Raw genomic sequence first — 20301 nt, 5'->3', positions numbered from 1 at the left:
TACTTAATTTCATTGTCCTAGGCCTTATAATGAGCTTCTCAAGCTTTTACAAATTTAAAAATTCACTGCTTTTAATTTATACCATCGAATTCAGATATGAGGATATAAATATATTCAGGAGACTTTCATTAGTATATTAGTTTTTATTTGAAGTGATTCAGAGTTTCTAGATCCATCGATCAAATTCGATTGAGTAATGGACCTACTCCATTAGAAAATTCAAAACTTTGATATTTTTCAAACAAAGAGTTCTAGGAATCCATTGGTGGTGTTAGTTAGCGAGTATTGATGGTAACTAGATTTATTTATGAGCATCATGAGTCACCAAATTAATCTCCTGAGCACCCAAATTCCTCGGTAGCTACAATATGCTACAGTAAGAATGCTACAGTGTTCTGGAAATTCTAATTAATCTCCCGAACAATTGCACTAAAGTAAAATGCAACAGTTCTCAGAACCTCAAAATCAATCCCCTAGCAACCATACTACATTAACACTACAGTGTGATTACACTACAGTACTCAAGAAAATTAGCCTTATCTCTCCGAGCAATCACAATTTTGAGTGATACAATAACTACTACAATAATAGTGCTGCTACAGTAACTACTACAGTGTTATTGCGCTATAGTGCTTTAGAAAATGAACCTTATCTCCTTGAGCAATCACAATTTCAGGTGTTACAGAAACTGCTATAGTGTTATTGTGCGACAATACTTTAGAAAATCAGCCTCATCTCCCCAAACAATCACAATTTCAGCTGCTACAGTAACAGACTGCTACAGTAACTGCTATAGTGTTATTGCACTATAGTACTCCAGAAAACCAGCCTCACCTCCCCGAGTAATCACAATTTCAAGTACTAGAGTACTTCTACATGTAATAGTGCTGCTACAGTAATTGCTATAGTGTTACTGTGCTACAATTCTCTAAAAAATCAACCCCATTTCCCAGCCATCATACTTCTGGGTGTTATAGTACTTACTGTTACACTACAATACTTTAGAAAATCAACCTCATCTCCCAGTAATCACAATTTCAAGTGCTTATACAGTACATTGCTGCTACACTACTACTATAGTGTTATTACGCTACAATACTCCATAAAATCAGCCTCCTCCCAAGCAATCACAATTTTCGGTGCTACAATAATAATACTACTACAGTGTTATTACGTTACAATACTTTAGCAAATCAATCTCAACTTCCTGAGCAATCACAATTTCGGGTGCTATAATGCTGCTACTGTGTTATTTTGCTACAATGCTCTAGAAAATCAACGTCATTTCTCTGAGCAATTATAATTCCGTGTGCTACAGTAATAGTACTGCTATAGTACTACTACAATGTTATTGCTCTATAGTACTCTAGCAAAATTTACATAAGAGAGAATTTTTTTAGAACAAAGAGAGGGGTAAAACAGAAATGCATTATATAATTTTAATATAAATGAGAATTAAGTACTTAAAACAAAAAATCTCAAAACCTGGCAACACGGTGGTGCAGGAAAATGTCAATCAATCATTCAATTAATTATGGAGGGAAAAGGTTATATTCGATTCGAGCTGAATTACTAAATTTTTTTTCTAATTTTCTATTTTTTGTTAAATTCAATATTCGATTCTTCGAATTCATTAATTCGGGAGGTAATATAGTAAATCATAATGCATTTGCAAAGGCCTATCCAAGGATTCTTATCTCACTAACAAAATATCCCTATTAACTATTTGAAAGGTCTCATCATTAAAACATAAAACCCGAAGGTCTGTATCTTTCAAACATAGGAGTTTTGGAGAAAAAAAACTCATTTTTTTTAGTTTCGATTAAATTTTCAAAATTTTATATAAAATCAAAAAAATATTTTAACATGAATTAGTCGCGTGAAGCAGCTGCTACAACTGTGAAGTAACTGTTGGTGCAATCAACCTCTAGAGTTTCGATGTTTGACAATATGACCAAGGGTTGACCCAACCATGACTTGATGTTTGGGAGAGAGAAGTCTAGTCAGGACTAGATGACTAACAAAGGTAAATCCTAATCAAAGGTTAGGCAAAGTGGAAGTCTTGGTGAGTGAAGTCAAACCCTAGTGCGTGAGGCTAGGTAGTGGAAGCCCTGGTGAGTGAAGTTAGGCCTTAGTAAGTGAAGCTAGATGGTGGAAGTCCCGATGAGTGAAGCCGTGCCCTAGTGAGTGAAGGTAGGTGGTGGAAGTCCCGGTGAGTGAAGCCAGACAATGGAAGTCCTAGTGAGTGAAGCTAGGCAACCTCAGGGAGGTAACCCTAGGTTATATGCGACCGACTGGTTTCCGGTCGACTGCGCGTGATCGACTGGACTAGCGAAATTCTGTTAACACAGTTTTACTTTACCATTTTATCTATTGTGCTAACTCAGTGTTGCAGGGAAGTTTAGCTAGATCGACGGGTAGACCAGGTAGCTGGCACGAAGTCCAAATTAATCGATAGGCTGACCAGATGTCTGACAAAAGGTAAGTAAAGGTAAGTCACTGGAGGAGAGTGACTGTGAGGACGCGTTCCCCGTTTGAGGGAACAGTAGATGTCGATCCAACTTAGATCCATTTCGGAAATCTAAGTTGAGATCGTGACTAGATTTCGGTCTCGGTGAGACGGAATCTAATTACTACTCATTTTTATAATTGTGCTAACACTTTGTTTTACAGGACAGTATAATTTGCATTTACCTCGGACTAACGTTTTCTTACAGGGAGCTAGAAAATGGAGGTCCGGGCGCTCAGAAGGGGTCCGGGCGCCCGGAGTGCAAATTCTATCCCATCGCAGCGTCGCAACGTGGAGCTCACTAGTTGGCTGGGCTACGTCACAGTCCAGGCGCTCAGAGCTTCCTATAAAAAGAGGCGACCTTCAGAGCTAAACAACTACGTCTTCCAACGACTACTCTACTGCGTTGTGCTTCTGCGAACATTACTTCTCCGACAACTTGCTAAAGTTTTCTATCTTTCATTATTGTTGGTATTTTCTCTTAATAGTTCTTGTACTGAATATTGTAATCTAATTTTGCGAACTATTAGTGATTTCCCAACGAAAGCACTCGACGAGTGCGAGTTTTGGAGTAGGAGTCGACGAAGGCTCCGAATCAAGTAAATTAGTTTGTGTTAGCATTGTTTTATTTTTCTTTTCCGCTGTGCACTCAATTTCGCTATGATATTTTTTCGATAACAATTCACCCCCTCTAGCGACTTTTCACGATCCAACAGTAACTGCTATAACAATAGTTATTATGCAGTAGTTGCTACAACTGTGTAATAATTATTACAACAGTATAGTAGCTGCTACAATGATATAGCAGCTGCTATAACGGTGTAGCAGCTGTATGTTGTATCAGTTACTGTGTAGTAGCTGCTATAACGTTGTAGTAGTTATTACACAATAACTGCTATACATTATTACAATTACACTACTTTTAAAAATTAGCGCTAGAGTGATTGTTACATGCAACATAAGAGAGAAGAATAAGAATTTTATTTTAATATAAGAAAAAAAGAGAGAAAAGTTGTTTATTTTAATTTAATATGAAACAGAAAATAGTTGTTGCATACAAATGAGAGAGAGATTAAAAAAAATTAAATTTTGGCCGTGTCAAATCACCCATGTCAGATTTCGCTCATTGCCGCGCAACAAGTTTCGCGTAGCATATCATTTCTTTATATATATTACTTGAAATTTGAAACTAAAAATAATCAAATCCGGTAAAGTAAAACTAAAAATAAAGAACTCACTGTCATTCCTGGGCATTCACAGAATAATCAATCAGATATGCTCAACTTATTTCTTGTAGTAATTGTTAGTTTTTAAGTTTGAATGTTGTGTCGTAGTTTGTATCATCTAAATAATTTATCATTATTATTAATTTTTTTAGTTGGCATTATATAATTAATTTTTGGGACCGAAGGATAATCGGTCCAAAAATTTCCGTTCAATCAGGAAAGAAATGTTAATAATGATCATATAACAGAAAAAAAAAATGATTAACCGGTATATTAATAAGATATAACGATAGGGGATCAAACTCAACTAGATATTTCTTAACATGAAATTATATTATATTATATTATATTATATTTTATTAGTGTCCAATGACTTTACTTTATATATAAAATATTTTATATATTTGGAGCCAGAAGAATATGGCTACAGACTACGGTCCAAAACAATCGTAAGGTCGTTTTCAAATTCATTTTATCTGTCTTATTATAATAACTTTGTTACCCTTTAATCAACTAATTATCAAGTCGAAACATTGTACCAATCCTAAAAGAACTAGGGTAAGTTTGTGTATAGTTATTTCGCGCACGCAACTTTCCCTTTATTCAATTCTATCAATCATAGAAATCCACCAATGATAAATTTAATTAAATAAAGTGACGACGTACATCTCAATTTCCAACTTTAACTTGCTTTTCAAAATAGATTTCGACATTAAAAATGAATTTAATTAAACAAATTGATTCCTTTTCTGCATTAAAGATTAATTTAATTCATCAAAATTCTTTGTAGAATTTTAAAATCACACGGTTGGCGCAGTTGGTATGCACCAGGACAAATACATCTTACTCATGAACTAGTAACTTTTATCTTGTTGAATAATGAAACAACAATATTATATTAAAATTCATACAAGAATTCACTTTAAAATTAATTATTGATTTGGTATGGCTCTATATGAGCCCAACCGAATCAAATTTTTATTATTTAAATTTATTTGACATGGTAATAGAGTAAAATGAATCAAGTGGTAAAAATAATTATTTAAGCTTAGTTTATTTTTTTTCAAGGATGTTTTGAGTTTGGATTTAGTTTAATTCATTTTTCAATTTTTTTTATATTTTAGTTGATAAGTGAATTTGATATTAAAAATTTATTTATTTATTTTAAGTTTTTTATTTATGTACAGATTTGATAAAAAATTGTATTTCTAAATATTATTAATGAATATTATTCGCAAATAATTCAAAAAAAAATGTAGACATATTTACATTATTTTATAACTTTGAAGGATATTCCTGCATAAGAAGAAGTATGAGGGGGTGAATTGAAATATTCCCCATGAAGATGGACAAATCGGAGCCTTGGGCAGTGGGCAGTGGTTCTAGCAGAAGGCAGAGAGCAAGAGGCGCTGGGAGAAGGGAGAAGCATGGCGATCGAGTGTGAAGGAGTACGGTGCGGTCGCTGGAATGGTTTCAGTGCAGGCGATCATCGCCAACATGTTGCTCCTCTCCCGCTACCTTCACCCAAGGCATGAGCTTCTACGCCTTAGTCTTGTACCGCCAGATGATCGCAACCCTCGTCATCGCTCCTATTGTTCCTACCTCATCAGGTTTAGCTCCTACTCCTTTTTTTCCATTGATTTTATTTTTTCCTTCACTTTTGTTTTTTTGGTTTTGAACTTGGTATTTTCATAGAAATAAAACCCCTTTAATCGATTTATTTTGTATAGATTAATGAGATTGTGTTCCTGAATTGGGTGGCAGAAGGAGGAGGCCTTGCGTTCGGTGGAAGAATGTGAAGCAGATCTTTCTACTAGCGTTGACGGCGTGAGTGTTAATTGCCAAGTAGACCTTGCATGCATTCTGCTCATTGATGTAGGCTTTATCTAAATTCAAGATGTATCTAAGTTTTAATTATTTATGGGCCCATTGTTTTAAGAGTTTTTTTTTTTCTGTTTTATTATATAAAAAAATCGCAAAAGGTGTAGTACAAGAACAGCTAAGTCTTTATCCCGCTAGCGAACTAGATTGGCTATATAGATCCTCTAATACCATCAGATTTAACCCTATCTATTTAAATGAATATTATTTTATTATTGTTAATTAAGTCTTATTTTGTCTTATTTTCCTCAATAAATATGTATATTTGCACCTAACTGGGACATTTATTGGTTGCCTAAATATAAATTCATACTATCTTAAATGAATTTTTTAGAGTTTTTACTCTATAGATGTAATCCTAACTTTCTCTCTAATATTCACATTTTTTATCTTATTCATCTTCATATGTTCGCACATTCATTTAAATATTCTTATTTTTGTAAGTCTTATCTTTTATTTATGTGGTCACTTAATAATTCAACATTCAGCTCTATATAACATAGTAAGTTTAATTACTATTTAAATACTTTATGATCACAAAGAACACTTTTTGTCATCCTCCATTTTAATTATTCTACTTGTATCCTATATAAAACACCTTTATTAACCTTTTCATCCTTTTGCAAGAATGATCTGGATATTTTTAGTTAAATAATATATATTTTATCTTTAATCTACTAAGCTTTAAACCTTTAACTTCCTGTGTCTCCTACTAAGATTTGAGCTTAGTATTTACTTCTTTACATGTCTCATTAATCAAACCAATGTCATCTAAAAACAATATACACCATAGTAATATTGCTTGGACATAGTTATTTAAGGCGTAAGGCACCCAAAAGTGCATAGGTGCTTTGGGGCTTTAGGCGCTAGGCGCAAGGTGAGGCACGCTTGCCTTACTAAAGCAAAACACTTTGGATATAGATTTATACAATTCAAACATATATAGGAAATTTTTATCAAAATATTTTACTAATAAAATTATAATTCATAAACTATTAAACAATAATGTAAATACAAAATTCACTAACATTCAAATATTGAAATAGTTTATCTTCATAATCAAAATCAAACTTCAAATTAAAGAAAAAACAAACTTCAAATATTGAAGAGTATGCAGAGAGAAATAAATTTGCAAAGGAGGTTGATATTCATTTTCTAGGTGAGAGGTAGAGTTACACAAGAAAAATGCATCGCATGTATACAATATAATTAAAGGTTGATGTTCATTTTCTAGAAGAGAGGAAGAGTCATGCTAGAAAAATGTGTCGCATGCATCCAATGTAATTAATATAAAGGGTTATTAAAGGTATGAGTTGGAATTTAAAATTTTTTCTCTTCAATAAGGCTAGAGAAATCACGACTTATGGGCATCTCCAATAGTTAAACTTCTCCATAAGTTTTTTTTATAGTTACCAATATGTCATATCAATGCCACATCAAAAGTGAAAAAACCTACTATTCTCTCTACAATAAAAAAAACCTCTTGATCTCCAAGGCATGGTGCCGCGGTAGGACATCCAGGTTATCACCCAAGCACCAGTTCAATCCCCAGCTATGACGTATTTGCAGAAAATTTTCCTCTAAATGGGGTGCTCAACTAAAGGATGCTGGTCTCCTGGATTGCCTGCTGCGTGCACTTACCGATTTACTTTACCGGCCGGTGGAAAAATTTCATGGGGCCGGGTCGGTCACCGAGGACTAGTAATTATGAGGCTAATTGGGGTTATCAATACAATAAAAAAACCTCCATACAACATTTTTTGTGGGTAATGTTACAAATCACATATTTTTATTTATTATTATTTTTCATTGAATATCTCTATATAATTTTTACTTAATATTTTAATTAATTCTGATCTTTATTTAATTTATTTATTAATTTTTAATTAATTAATTTATGATTTTTAATTTAATTTATAATTTTCATTTAATATTTAATTAACTTATGAATTTTAATTTAATTATAATCATCTGTATTTTTTTTTAACTTATCAAATATATTTATTTTCAAAAGAAGGGAATAGAATTTGACCATTAAATAAAACATTTTAATTGTTTAAAAAGACAAACATGTAATATTATTTTTTCAATAATTGATACCTCCATCTCCAAGAGAAAAAAAATAGGTTTGAAAAATCAAACCTGCTCTTGAGCTAAAAACCTCAAAACTTATCTCCACACTCATGTTGGATCGAGAAGCGCTAGGGGGGGAGGGGGTGAATAGCGCTCGTGGCTATTTCGTTCGATTTAAAACGTATCAAATAAAACACAGTGGAAATTAGTAAAAGAAACACACGCTAACGCAGGTTGTTTACTTGGTTCGGAGCCTGTGGCGACTCCTACTCCAAGGCCCGCGATCGTTGATCGCTTCCGGTGGGCAACAACTATATTTCGTAAAGTTATTACAAGCTAAGTACAGTAAAACAATACAAGTAAACAATAACAACTTTATACTGAAAACAGGAAATCGTAGAGTCGCAGCTCCTGGTTGTCGAGGTGTAGCAACAGTACTTCGGGGACGTGTTTTGAGCAGCTAACAGTCGAAGGATCGCTTAGAGCTTGATTGAATTCGTTGATATGAGAGCTGCCTCGAATACTTCTTTTATACTATGCTGGGGGCGCCTCCAAGCCTGTCCGAGGCGCCTCCAGGTCGCCCGAGTCGCACGCGTGGATCAACGTCGAACTGGTCACACCTCATCCATCTGAAGGCGCCTCCAATGCTGATCCAAGGCGCCTCCAGCCTGGTTCGAGGCGCCTCCAGCTCTGCTGCGCTGGCGTCTTCTTGCTCGCACCCGAGGCGCCTCCAAGCTCCATGGAGGCGCTTCAGACACTGTTCATCCGAGGTGTAAAGATGCTCCTTTGTTCCTGCAAAATGTGTTAGTCCCAAACATATATCCTGCAAAAGAAAGTTAGCACATAATTGATACAGTTAATCAAAAATATCGACAGTCTCCGGACTGTCCGAGTCTGACTTCGGATTTCCAACCAGAAACCCTAGGTTGACCCGACGCCTACTGTTCCCTCTGCAGGGAACGCGTCCTCACCTACTCCCCTCAGGAGAGATTACCTGATGCCAGTGCGATCCTCCAGATCGTTTGGACTTTTGCTCGGCGCTCGATGCTTCCAAACTTTCTGCTGGACTCCCGCTTCCCAGTCCGTCCAGTCTTCCACATGATTCATGACACCAGGAGTTTCCACCTAGGGTTACCACCCCCTAGGACTTTTGCCTGAAGCACTCAATCTACCAAGACTTTCCGCATAGGGTTACCACCCCCTAGGGTTTTCCACCTTGCCTAACCGCAGCTAGGGCTTTTGCCTAAGTACACTTAGGACTTTCTTGCAATCTCATTCAAACTGTTAGATCACAAACAACTTAACTTTGAATCTTTTGCCATTATCAAAACTCGGGTTAGATCGTCGGATGCTACCCGCACCAACAATTTCTTTTTTTTTTATTATGGCAACAAGAAATTCAAAGTTAAGAAAAACATGCAATAAAGAATAGATGCAAGGTATAGGCAAGCATAAGTAGCAATTTTCAAGGTTTTGCATAACTGAAGAATTTTAATGTGTAAGGCTCCCCCTTAATTATTAACCCCTTTAAATAATTTTCTTTCTTTGAATTTGCTACTATAATTTTCTTTCTTTTTGAATTTGATACTCTCCTCGTTTGCCATATATCAAAATAAATAAGGGAAATAAGTTAACCTTTTTAAAGAAGAAGGATAAATACTTTTTAGCTAAGTACAGAAAAAGCACTTAAATTTTCGGCAAAAGATTTTTGTAAAACAGTATACAAATTGAAAAAGTTAGAAGTTAGCCAAAAAGTTTTTAACTTAGTTAATCAAAACACTTGGCACTTTTAAATCACTCAGCTATTTTAGAAAAAATTTTCTTTGTATGCCATTTAGCTAAGTAAATGTAGAGGGAAATAGCTTTTAACAATAATGTTTAATTAAGGAGATTATTTTGACTTTAAAATAATACCTTAGCAAAAATTTGAAAAAGATACTTAAGTAACTTTTTGAAAGGTTTTTTTTTTTGAAAAGTAAGTTGGATTATATTTAAAATAGAACTTTTCTCAAAATTAGTTATCTTTGAAAGTATTAGTTAAAATTATTTGAAAACACTATAGAAGTTACTAAAGCCTTTTGAAAATACTTAGTTGAATACATTGAATTTTGAAGGGGTTTTGAAAGATAGTTTTAAGTTTGAAAATACTTAGCTTGATTTGAATGGAACTTAATTTTGAAAAATAAGTTTTGAAGGATATTAGCAAAAACTTGGTTAGATTTTAACGACAAAAAGGGAGGAGCTTAACTTGTTAAAGGGAATTTTAATTAAGGTCATTTATGCAAGAAGTCCTAAAGTCCAAGCATAGGTCACAATTGATTTCAAATTACTCAATTTACTTTAGTGAGGTATTAGAGCCCTAAAGTTCAAGCATGCTCAATCATTATTATCCTTCAACAACTGTCTAACCTTTAACTACTTGCTAAATATCTAGAGGGCATCAACTTTCACTTGATTAGTCAAGTTAAGTCAATTTATCCACTAGATTTGACAAGGGTTGGATGACTTGACTTGATTACTGTAACCTTGATATTTAATGTCCAGACTCATATTGATGCACAAATATAAGCATACTTGAGTCCAGACTGTATCCTATACATCTCACACCATTCTATATTTTTCAAACACAAGCAAGGTAAACCTAGGGTATTTGTGAGATGCTCTGGCTGAAACTAGGGGAACATGATTTCTAAGGTAATTACCTAGGCTAAGTCCAACTTTTTGAAAATATAATAAAATTGTGATTTTGAAATCATTTATTTTCCTAGAATTTTGAAAAAAAAAACAAGTAAAAGTAAGATAACTTTTACAACTAAGTAAATCATGAACATTAAGGAAATGGTTTCGAAATAAAGATAGGCATAACTCAGCAAAATATAAAAGTGCCAGTGAGATGTCCAAATCCAATATACAATCAAGAAAGCTAGATTCAAGCAGAAGGATCATCAACAGGAGGATCATCAGCTGGATGGTCGTCAGCTGGAGGTGGTGCAAGAGGCTGCTCGAGTGCCGGCTGTCCCTAACGACGTATCTCATCCCTGAGAGAGGCAAATCCGACAGCTATCTCGGATCAGAGTGAGCGATAGCCATCTAGAATAATCCGTCATGTTTGAATGGAATGGAGCTCGAATCTGTGCTCGAGTCGAGCAAGTCTGTCCTCGACGGTGGGCTGTCTTGAAGTCGAGGGCCCAGCTGAAGTGGAAGGTAATGGATCTCCGAATAACTCCTCGGCTATGAAGTCAATCCACTCCTCTCCCTCGCCCGGGGCAATGTCGGGAAGTGCGCCTCGGCCTCTAGCGGCTCGATCGGAGCAGCGACAGGCTGTGGTCGATCCCTCCAGGCTAGAATCCCCTCAGTGGTAAAGTATATGCGAGCTAATCTAAGATGACGAATGCCAAACTCGTCGTAAGGGCCAAGGGGGATAAGTGACCCCTGAGTCACATCTATGCCCTCTAAGGTCGAAAAGATGTAAGTCAGTATATGACAGTAGGACATATGGACTATCTGGGATGTAGCTATACTAGATGCATGAATGATGTTCATGAACATATGTAGGGATATGTCTACATCTAAACGATGGCATAATGCATATAGCAAAAAGGAGTGTGATGATCGCATCTTCGGGACGTCCCGAGATGTGATAGGTAGAATGCAAGTCGTCAGTACTCGATACATGATATAGTCCTGGATCCTGAGATATATCGACCTGAACTCAGTAACTCCAAGTGGTCTCTCCCCACCAAAAAAATACTCATAGATAGTATCTAGAGTAATGTGGGAGTAGGGATCGCCAAATGGCAAGTCTCTACCAAGATAACACAAAAAGGTACAAGTGGACTCTCTAAGCCCTAACTTAGTGCGAATGAGTGAAGGAGTAAACTGAATGTCTGTTCCGCCAACTCTAGTGGAATAGGTAGTATCATCAACCCTCTCGAGATTGTGATAAAACTGAGCACATAAATTATGGTTCACTACATTGCTGCAGTAAACCAATCCACTAAACTGGTAGTACTCTATCGTATGGACTGAAGGGTGACAATGCTGAGCAAAGAATGACCTATTTAGGTACCTAGGTTTAATGGGTCAAATGTGTATCTAGGAAAGTCAATCCTATGTCTTTCTGAGGGGAATCTAGGATCTGTGGATGGGATCCTAGCCAGAGTAGGATCAACATTGCGACGTTTCCTATTTTTATCCATATATATAAAAATTGGCAAAACAAACACAATAATCATGTAAAGATTGATTTAGAAGGGTTTAGGGTATACCTAGGAGGCATTGTGGGGTGTAGAAGGAGGAATTTTGGGCTGAAGATGCCTTGATCAGGGGAAATCACGAGGAATCGCTTCAACAAGGAAGTGAAAAACACGAGTAGAAACCGGCAGAAAGCTTCTGTTTGTGGTGAAGTTTTGGTGTTGAAGGTGCCTTAAATGTGCTTCAAGGCGCCTTAAATGAAGTGATGGAGGCGCCTCGGAGATGATCCCGAGGCGCCTTAAGTTGAGGCGGCGGGAATTTTCCCGCCGCTTTTGAGGGCGCCTCCCTTGTGTGGGAGGCGCCTCCGATAGGCGCTACGTGTTCCTTTTTTTTTATTTGATTATCGTGTAGTAATTTTAGGTTAACAAAATTTTGAAAGTTTTAAGTTAATTAAATTTTTGAAAATTTTAAGTTAATTAAATTTTAAAGATAATTAAGTTAATTAATTTGAAAAATATTTTAAGTTAATTAATTTGTAAAATATTTTAAGTTGATTAGATTAGGTTAATTAAACTGAAAAATAATTAAGTTAATTAAATTTAAAGTAATTAAGTTAATTAATAATTAAATTTGAAAATTAGTTAAGTTAATTAAATTTTTGAAAAACAATCGAAAATGTTAAGTTAAAAAAAATTGAAAAATATTTAAGTTAATTAATTTTGAAAATAATTTTAAGTTAATTAATTTTGAAAACAATTTTAAGTTAATTAATTTTAAAAATAATTTTAAGTTAATTAAATTAATTTTTAAAATAATTTTAAGTTAATTAAGTTAATTTTGAATTTAATTGAATTTTAATTTTAATTTGAATATTTAATTCAATTTTGAATTTGAATTTAATTTAAATTTTAATTTAATTTTAAATTTTAATTTAATTGAATTTTATTTTGTCCTTAGTTATCTCACCCGATCTAAATTTTCAATCAGGGAATCCTATGATTTTGTGAGATGATTTAGATTTAATTTTAGGGTTGAATTTAACTTTGTGTTTGATTTAGGTTTAGCTTTGGGCTCAACAAAAAGATATTCTTTGGATAACTTTTGGGCTCTGGTGAGTCACCTGGACATCATTAGAGTAACCATGCTTTCGAAGTTTCCAAATAGTCCAATCCACTGAACTTAGTACCAACCCTTGGTCTAACTAGTTAGGATCCGTAAGGGGTAGCTTCGGTCAGTTCCATTTAGCCAAATGCACCAGGTCGAAGCCATATCTTCTTAGACATGCGATGACTAAGCTTCCCCAATGTACTATCTTCCAAAACTTCACCAATACTACTTGTCAAATTAAACTTTTGTCCCTTTTTATTCTAACCCAAATTACCCTACTGGGTAGTCTACTCTTGGTTACCTTTATCGGGTAGATTAATTTTGAAGGTGCCAGATATTCTGGAGTCTTCCCTTGGAGTTTTAAGATTTTGTAAAAAACTTTATTTAATAATTTAAATTTTTAATCTGTATTTTAATTCGAATTTTTGATTTACTTTGAATTTTGAATTTTAATTTCGAATTTTTGATTTAATTTGAATTTTTACTTTTAATTTTAATTTCGAATTTTTGATTTAAATTGAATTTTAATTTTAATTTTAATTTAAAAATTTTTATTTAATTTTAATTTTAATTTTAAATTTTAATTTCTAATTTTTTATTTAATTTGAATTTTTTTATTTTAATTTGAATTTTAATTTCAAATTTTTGATTTAATTTGAATTTTTAATTTTAATTTGAATTTAATTTTAGTTATGTTCTTTTTATTCTTATAGCTTTTCTTCTAGCTCCCCCTGGATCATAACCTCGATATCGTCTATCGAGGTAATGTATTTGATCCTTGGGAACCCAATATTGACCAAGTCCAACTTGATTAACCAATTTGGACTTGGGGATCGATGCTTGGACTACCTTTCTATCTGTACTTTGTACAAGTGATAAATATGATTTATACTTCTTTTTGGTTTTGTACCCTAGTCCAGTTTTATTGTAAACGACTCTTTGTGTCCCAAGAATTAGGTCAACGTTTTTGGAACCCAAAGAGAACCGTTCCAAAGTTATCTTCAAATCCTTGACCTGAGTTTTCAGACTAGAATTTTCTTCCTCAAGCTTTTGGACTTGAGTTGAATTTCCAGTCTGAACTGGGTCAGGCAAGGTTTTGGAGTTAGTCACTTCTTTAAGGACTGCTACTTCCTTTAGAAGTGACTTGATCCTAAGGTTTGATTTTACTAATTTACGTAACAAATAATTAACTAGATTATTTAGTCGAGGGATACTTACAGAGGGATCGGGCCCTTCGGAAACGGATACGGATCTGTGGCTTCTTTCCTAGTCTGCTTCCGATTCGCTCTCGCTCTCAGACATGTTGATTTGGTCTTGGGCCATTAATGCGAGGAGGCTCGTCTGATCGAGTTCGTCGTCGGTGTCTTCTTCTGAAGATTCTCGGACCTTCTTCTTCCTCTGCTTCTTTGCATCCTTCTGATTTGGGCAGTTGGCTTTGAAGTGCCCCTTCTGGTTACACCCGTAGCAGATTACCTTGAACTTGGCTTTTGAACTAGGTTGAACCTCCTTAGATTGTACTACCTTCTTTAGGTCTTTCTTGTTAAATCCCTTCTTCTTCTTGTAGAGCTTCTTCACAAGGTTCACGAGTTCGGTTGTCAGTTCATCGTCTGAGTTGGGTTCTTCTTCGGACTCTGGTTCAGTTCTTCGTCGTGATCTTGGTTCGCGAGTTCTACTGGTACCTGCAAGCAAAGCTACACCTTTCTCGATTGGCTGTGCATTAGTTTGCTCGTGTAATTCAAACTCAGAAAATAGTTCATCTAATTTTATAGAGGATAAATCCTTGGAGACTTTGTAGGCATCTACCATTGATGCCCACAATGTACTCCTCGGAAACGAGTTTAGTGCGTACCTTATGACGTCCCGATTCTCGACTTTCTACCCGATTCAATGGAGGGAGTTGAGGATGTCTTGAATACGTGTGTGGAGTGAACTTGCCATCTCACCTTCTTGCATTTTTAGATTATATAGTTTATTGAACAAAAGATCTCTTATACTCACCTTGGTGTCGGAGGTGCCCTCGTGGAGTTCAATCAGCTTCTCCCATAGCTCTTTTGCGCTAGTGAATGGTCCAACTGTTGGTTGCTACTCGGAAAACCTAATGGTTCCACTGTACAAAAATTTTATACAAGGTCTGAACCTTTCCTAGCTGCTAAGTGTTCTTTTAAATTAAACTTGGAATCGCAAACGGAACTTAACATTATTGATTCCAAATTTAACTTATATGTTCTTTTAGGTTTAGACTTGGATCGCCTGCGGAACTTTACACTTTTAATCCAAGTCCTCTATGTTACAAAGTCGATTAAATATCTATTTCTAAAATTCGCTTCCAGTACAAACGTGGCGAGGCACACGACCTTCTTGGATATGAGAGCAACCACCACTGACTAGACAAAGCCTTTTAGAGAAATTTGATATTTAATCTTTCCATAGTAATCATAGATTAACCAAAAAGAATAATCGAATCACAAGATCGAAAGAAAAAAAAGAACACAACATCGAAAACTAATTCGAAAAACTAGAATCACATGCCTCTTGTATTTGGTATTTCTACAAAGAAAAATAACTAGCATGATGCGGAATTAATTACTAGTTATACCTCTTTGTTGTATACTAATAATCTCGAGATCTTCTGCCGTATTCCTCGCCTCGCCTTGGACGTCGTGTGGGCGACGATCCTCCAAGATGAACACCACCCGAGAGCCTTCTTTTCCTTCTCAATGTTTCGGCCACCACCACCATAAAAGAACAAAAGAGAGCAAGGAGAAAAGGAGGGGAAGAGGGCCGGCCACAAGAGGGAGCACCAATAAGAGAATAAGAATTGATATCTCATGAGACCCCTCTACCCCTTCTTTTATATTACTTGCCCAAGTCAAATAAGGAAAGATTTTTCCAAAAATTAAAATCTTTCTCATATTTTTCCTTTACTCCTTTTAATTTTCCTTTTCCTCTTCTTAATTGATTGGCCGGCCCCTTGCTTGGGCACCAAGCAAGGGTGGCCGACCCTATCATAAGAAGAAAATATTTTGTAAAAAATTTATAAGTAAAGAAGGAAACCTCTTATAAAATTTTTACAAGCTATCTCTTTTAATTTCCTAATGTGAATGTTAAAAAAGGAAATTTTTAAAAATTTAAAACCAAGTTTTAAAATTTAAAACCAAGTTTTAAAATTTAAAACCTCTCATGAAAATTTCCTTTTTTAACCATGGTTACATAAAAGAAAAGTTTTATAAATTTTATAACTCTCTCTTTTAAAACCATGAAGGTTACATAAAAGGAAAGTTTAATAAAATTTATAATTCTCTTTTAAACCATGTGGCCTAATTCAAATAAGGAAAGTTTTATAAATTTTAAAATCTCTCTTTTACAAATTGTAAATATCTGAGAAGATTTTAAAAATTTAAAACAACCCCTCAATTTAAATTAATGTGGTCGGCCCCTCTTTGCTTGGGCACCAAACAAAGGGTCAGCCCTTTACTAAGGAGTTGTGGCCGGCCTCAAGGCTTGGTCACCAAGCCTTGGGTCGGCCCCTCTTGGACACCAAGATAGGCTTCCTATGGGTGGACTTGAGACTTGAATGAGGCTATGACAGGGACCTAGAGGAGAAATTGGTTTTGGCCTCCCGACGAGCTTGAGTATCCCGTGTTCGCCCCGAACACACAACTCAAGTTCATCAATAATAACTCATTCCACTAGAGAGGTATCATTGCATTACTGCACCAATCCTATATTACATTTTGGGCTCGTTCTTATTATGAGTGTGTTAGTCTCTCTGTGTTTAAGATATCGAATGCCCATTAATTAAATGAGTTACTGACAACTCACTTAATTAATATATAGTTCCAAGAGTAGTACCATCAACCTTATTGTCGTGTCGGACTAAGTCCACCTGCAGGGTTTAACATGACAAACTTTATGAGCTACTCTTGGGGACATTATCAACCTAGATCACTAGGACACAGTGTCATTTTATAATCAACAATACATACTATAAGTAATATCATTTCCCAATTTCTCGGGCTTATTGATTTATCGAACTAAATCTCACCCAATGATAAATTAAAGAAATAAATATTAAATATATGTGCTTGTTATTATATTAGGATTAAGAGCACACACTTCCATAATAACAGAGGTCTAGTTCTTTTATGAAGTCAGTATAAAAAGAACTTACCTCAAATGGTCCTACTCAATACACTTTAAGTGTACTAGTGTAATTATATAGTCAAGATAAATTAATACCTAATTACACTATGATCTTCTAATGGTTTGTTCCTTTTCATCTTGATCGTGAGCTACTGTTTATAATTTATAAGGAACTGATAGCACTATCTTCTGTGTGTGACACCACACACTATGTTATCTACAATATAAATTAAATGAACAACTGTATTTAACAAATAAACACAGATATTTGACCAATGTGATTCTTTATTCAAAATAAATGTTTACAAAAAAACTAGGCTTTTAGTATACACTCTAACAATCTCCCACTTATATTAAAAGACTAAGCTGTCATATCTGCTGCCATACATCTGATTCTCATCCCCTCTACATGCCGATCAAAAGCTTTCGCTGGAAGGGCCTTAGTGAAAGGATCTGCCAGGTTATCTGTTGATGCAATCTTGGCGACAACAACTTCTCCTCGCTTCACGATATCTCTTTTCAGGTGGTACTTGCATTCAATATGTTTGCTTGCCTTATGGGCTTGTGGTTCCTTCGAGTTTGCTATTGCACCACTATTACCACAATAAATTGTAATAATTTTGGGCAAATCAGGAATCACATCTAAGTCCATCAAGAAGTTTCTGAGTCGTACTGCTTCTTTAGCTGCCTCTGAGACTGCTACATACTCAGCTTCCATGGTAGAGTCTGAAACACACTTCTGTTTGACACTCCTCCATGCAATGGCTCCTCCTCCTAAAGTAAACACATAGCCTGATGTAGACTTACTATTATCCCTATCTGAGTGGAAGTCAGAATCAAGTGTAACCCATAGAGAGCAAATCATCTGACTGGTAAACTAACATATAATCTCTAGTTCTTCTCAGGTACTTTAATATATGCTTTACTGCAGTCCAATGTCCCTGTCCAGGGTTACTTTGATATCTGCTGACCATGCCCACGGCAAAGCAGATATCCGGTCTTGTACACAGCATAGCATACATTAGGCTTCCAACTGCCGAAGCATAAGGAACTACCTTTATGTCCTCTATCTCCTTTGATGTCTTTGGAGACATCTCTTTAGATAAGGTTATTCCATGTCTAAAAGGTAGAAAACATTTCTTAGAGTTTTGCATGCTAAAACGAGCAAGGATTGTGTCGATATAGGAAGCTTGGGATAAGCACAACATCTTTTTCTTGCGATCCCATATTACTTTGATCTCAAGAATATGTGCACATTCACCTAAATCCTTCATATCGAATTATTTGGACAACCATTGTTGGGTTTTTCTGGCCGCGAAAATCACTTTTTCGTGTCATAAAAACCCCGATACCCCAAGCCACCGGATCCGTGCGAAGTAAAATAAAATAAAAAATACGAGTACGAGTTTCTTACATCTAGATCTACACTAGGAGAAGAATCTTTACCCTTGATGCGCGCCCTTCGCGAATCCCGCTCGTCCAAGGTGCCGGATCTTAAGATTGTCAACGTAGACAATCCTTTAGAAGTATCCACACGGACAAACTAGGTGGAGAAGCCTAACACAAAGGTGTGCTAGCACCTATGAAGTGTTCGGCCAAGGAGAAGAGGGAGAGCAAGAAGAAACCTTGAGGAGAAAGAAGAAGAATGGAATTGCCTTGAATGAAAAATGAAATCAATTCATTTTCTTGATGTGGCCGACCATATTAAGAGATGTAACCCCCTTCACATTAATCACAATTAATGTGGAGGCCATTAAAGTGAAGAATTGTAACCTCCATGAGGTGGCATCTCACCTAAGTAACCATGATGATGTGGAGCATCATCATTGGTCCACATCTTGCCAACTCACTAATGATATGGCATAAAGTCAAGTCAAACTTGACTTTTCCTCTTCCTCTCAAGTCAAGTCAAAGTTGACTTAATCTCTCTCATGGTTGATCTAATCCAACCATTTAATTCAAGCCAATTTAATATAATGAATCTAATTCATTTAATTAAATTGATTCAATGAGTCATAATCTAAATTAGACTCATTGAACACATGAATCAACTTGAGTCCAACTCAATTAGCCCAATTAGGATTACTCTTAATCCAATTTGATTCATTAAATGAATCTAATCCTCTTGGTTCATCATATGAACCTAATCTCCATCTAATTGTCCTTAGTGTGTGACCCTATAGGTTCTTGTAACATTGGCAATGCCCCTAAACCCATTTAGGAGCATAAGTAATGAGCGGTATCTAGCAACACATCATTACTACCCAAGTTACAAGAATGTTGAGATCCAACATCACCTTGTGACTACTAATTGTGACTCCTCACAATATATGACAGGTGTCCTTCTATCCTAGACATCTATATTGATCAATGTGAGGCATAGACCGTGTCATCCTCTGACCAATCTAAATCTTGAACTCCAAATAGACTCACTAAATCAAATGAACTCAATATCTCATATTGACTCATTTGGGCATGGCCATGCACTTCGTGGTCTCACTCTATCAAGAATATCGATGTCTCTCCCGTCATATAGGAGGGATAGATCCCATCTACATCACTCACATCCCTCTGCATAATTCGTTACACACCCAGTAATCGCCTTTATAGTCCACCCAGTTACGGGTGACGTTTGACGAAGCCAAAGTGCGTAACTCCTTATGTAGGGATCCATGGTGACTTCAGGTCTAAGGACTAGTAGTCATACTAATAGCCACATGAGAAAGTATATAACACCCATATAACGATCCATGATACTTTCTCATGGTGGGTCATGTTAGGACCTTCGGACGCGGCTAGAGAGGGGGGGTGTGAATAGCCGACCCCAAATTCACGTTTCTTCCTACAATTTTAGTTAGCGCAGCGGAAATAAAAGATAGAAACGAAACAGGAGAATATCAAACCTCAAACACGATGATATAACGAGGTTCGGAGATGATACTCCTACTCCTCGGTGTGTCCGTAAGGTGGACGAATCCTATCAATCCGTCGGTGGATGAGACTCCGGAAAATCGGCTAATAAAAACTCCTTCTGGGTGGAGAAACCTCGCCACAATCTCTCTTGCAACAGCAAGATCGGAGTACAAAGATAAAGCAAGAAGCCAAGAACAATATGAATGTAAAAACACTAGTTTGCTTGCCTTCTCGTCGACTGGTGATAAAGCAACC

The 20301-nt window shown here is 35.7% G+C and overlaps 1 long non-coding RNA gene across 1 annotated transcript; it reads left to right on the top strand.

The window, feature by feature from the left end:
- The first annotated feature begins 5060 nt into the window (after window positions 1-5060).
- LOC122010083 lies at window positions 5061-5652 on the top strand. Its single transcript, XR_006119781.1, has 2 exons — window positions 5061-5345; window positions 5500-5652. It is a non-coding gene; the product is annotated as an uncharacterized LOC122010083 (long non-coding RNA).
- Window positions 5653-20301: the final 14649 nt, after the last annotated feature.

The sequence above is a fragment of the Zingiber officinale genome, chromosome 1A, assembly GCF_018446385.1.
Source record: "Zingiber officinale cultivar Zhangliang chromosome 1A, Zo_v1.1, whole genome shotgun sequence".
NCBI lineage: Eukaryota > Viridiplantae > Streptophyta > Magnoliopsida > Zingiberales > Zingiberaceae > Zingiber > Zingiber officinale.
Note: the sequence above shows the minus strand (reverse complement) of the source record. Positions and strands in the feature narration are given on the sequence as shown.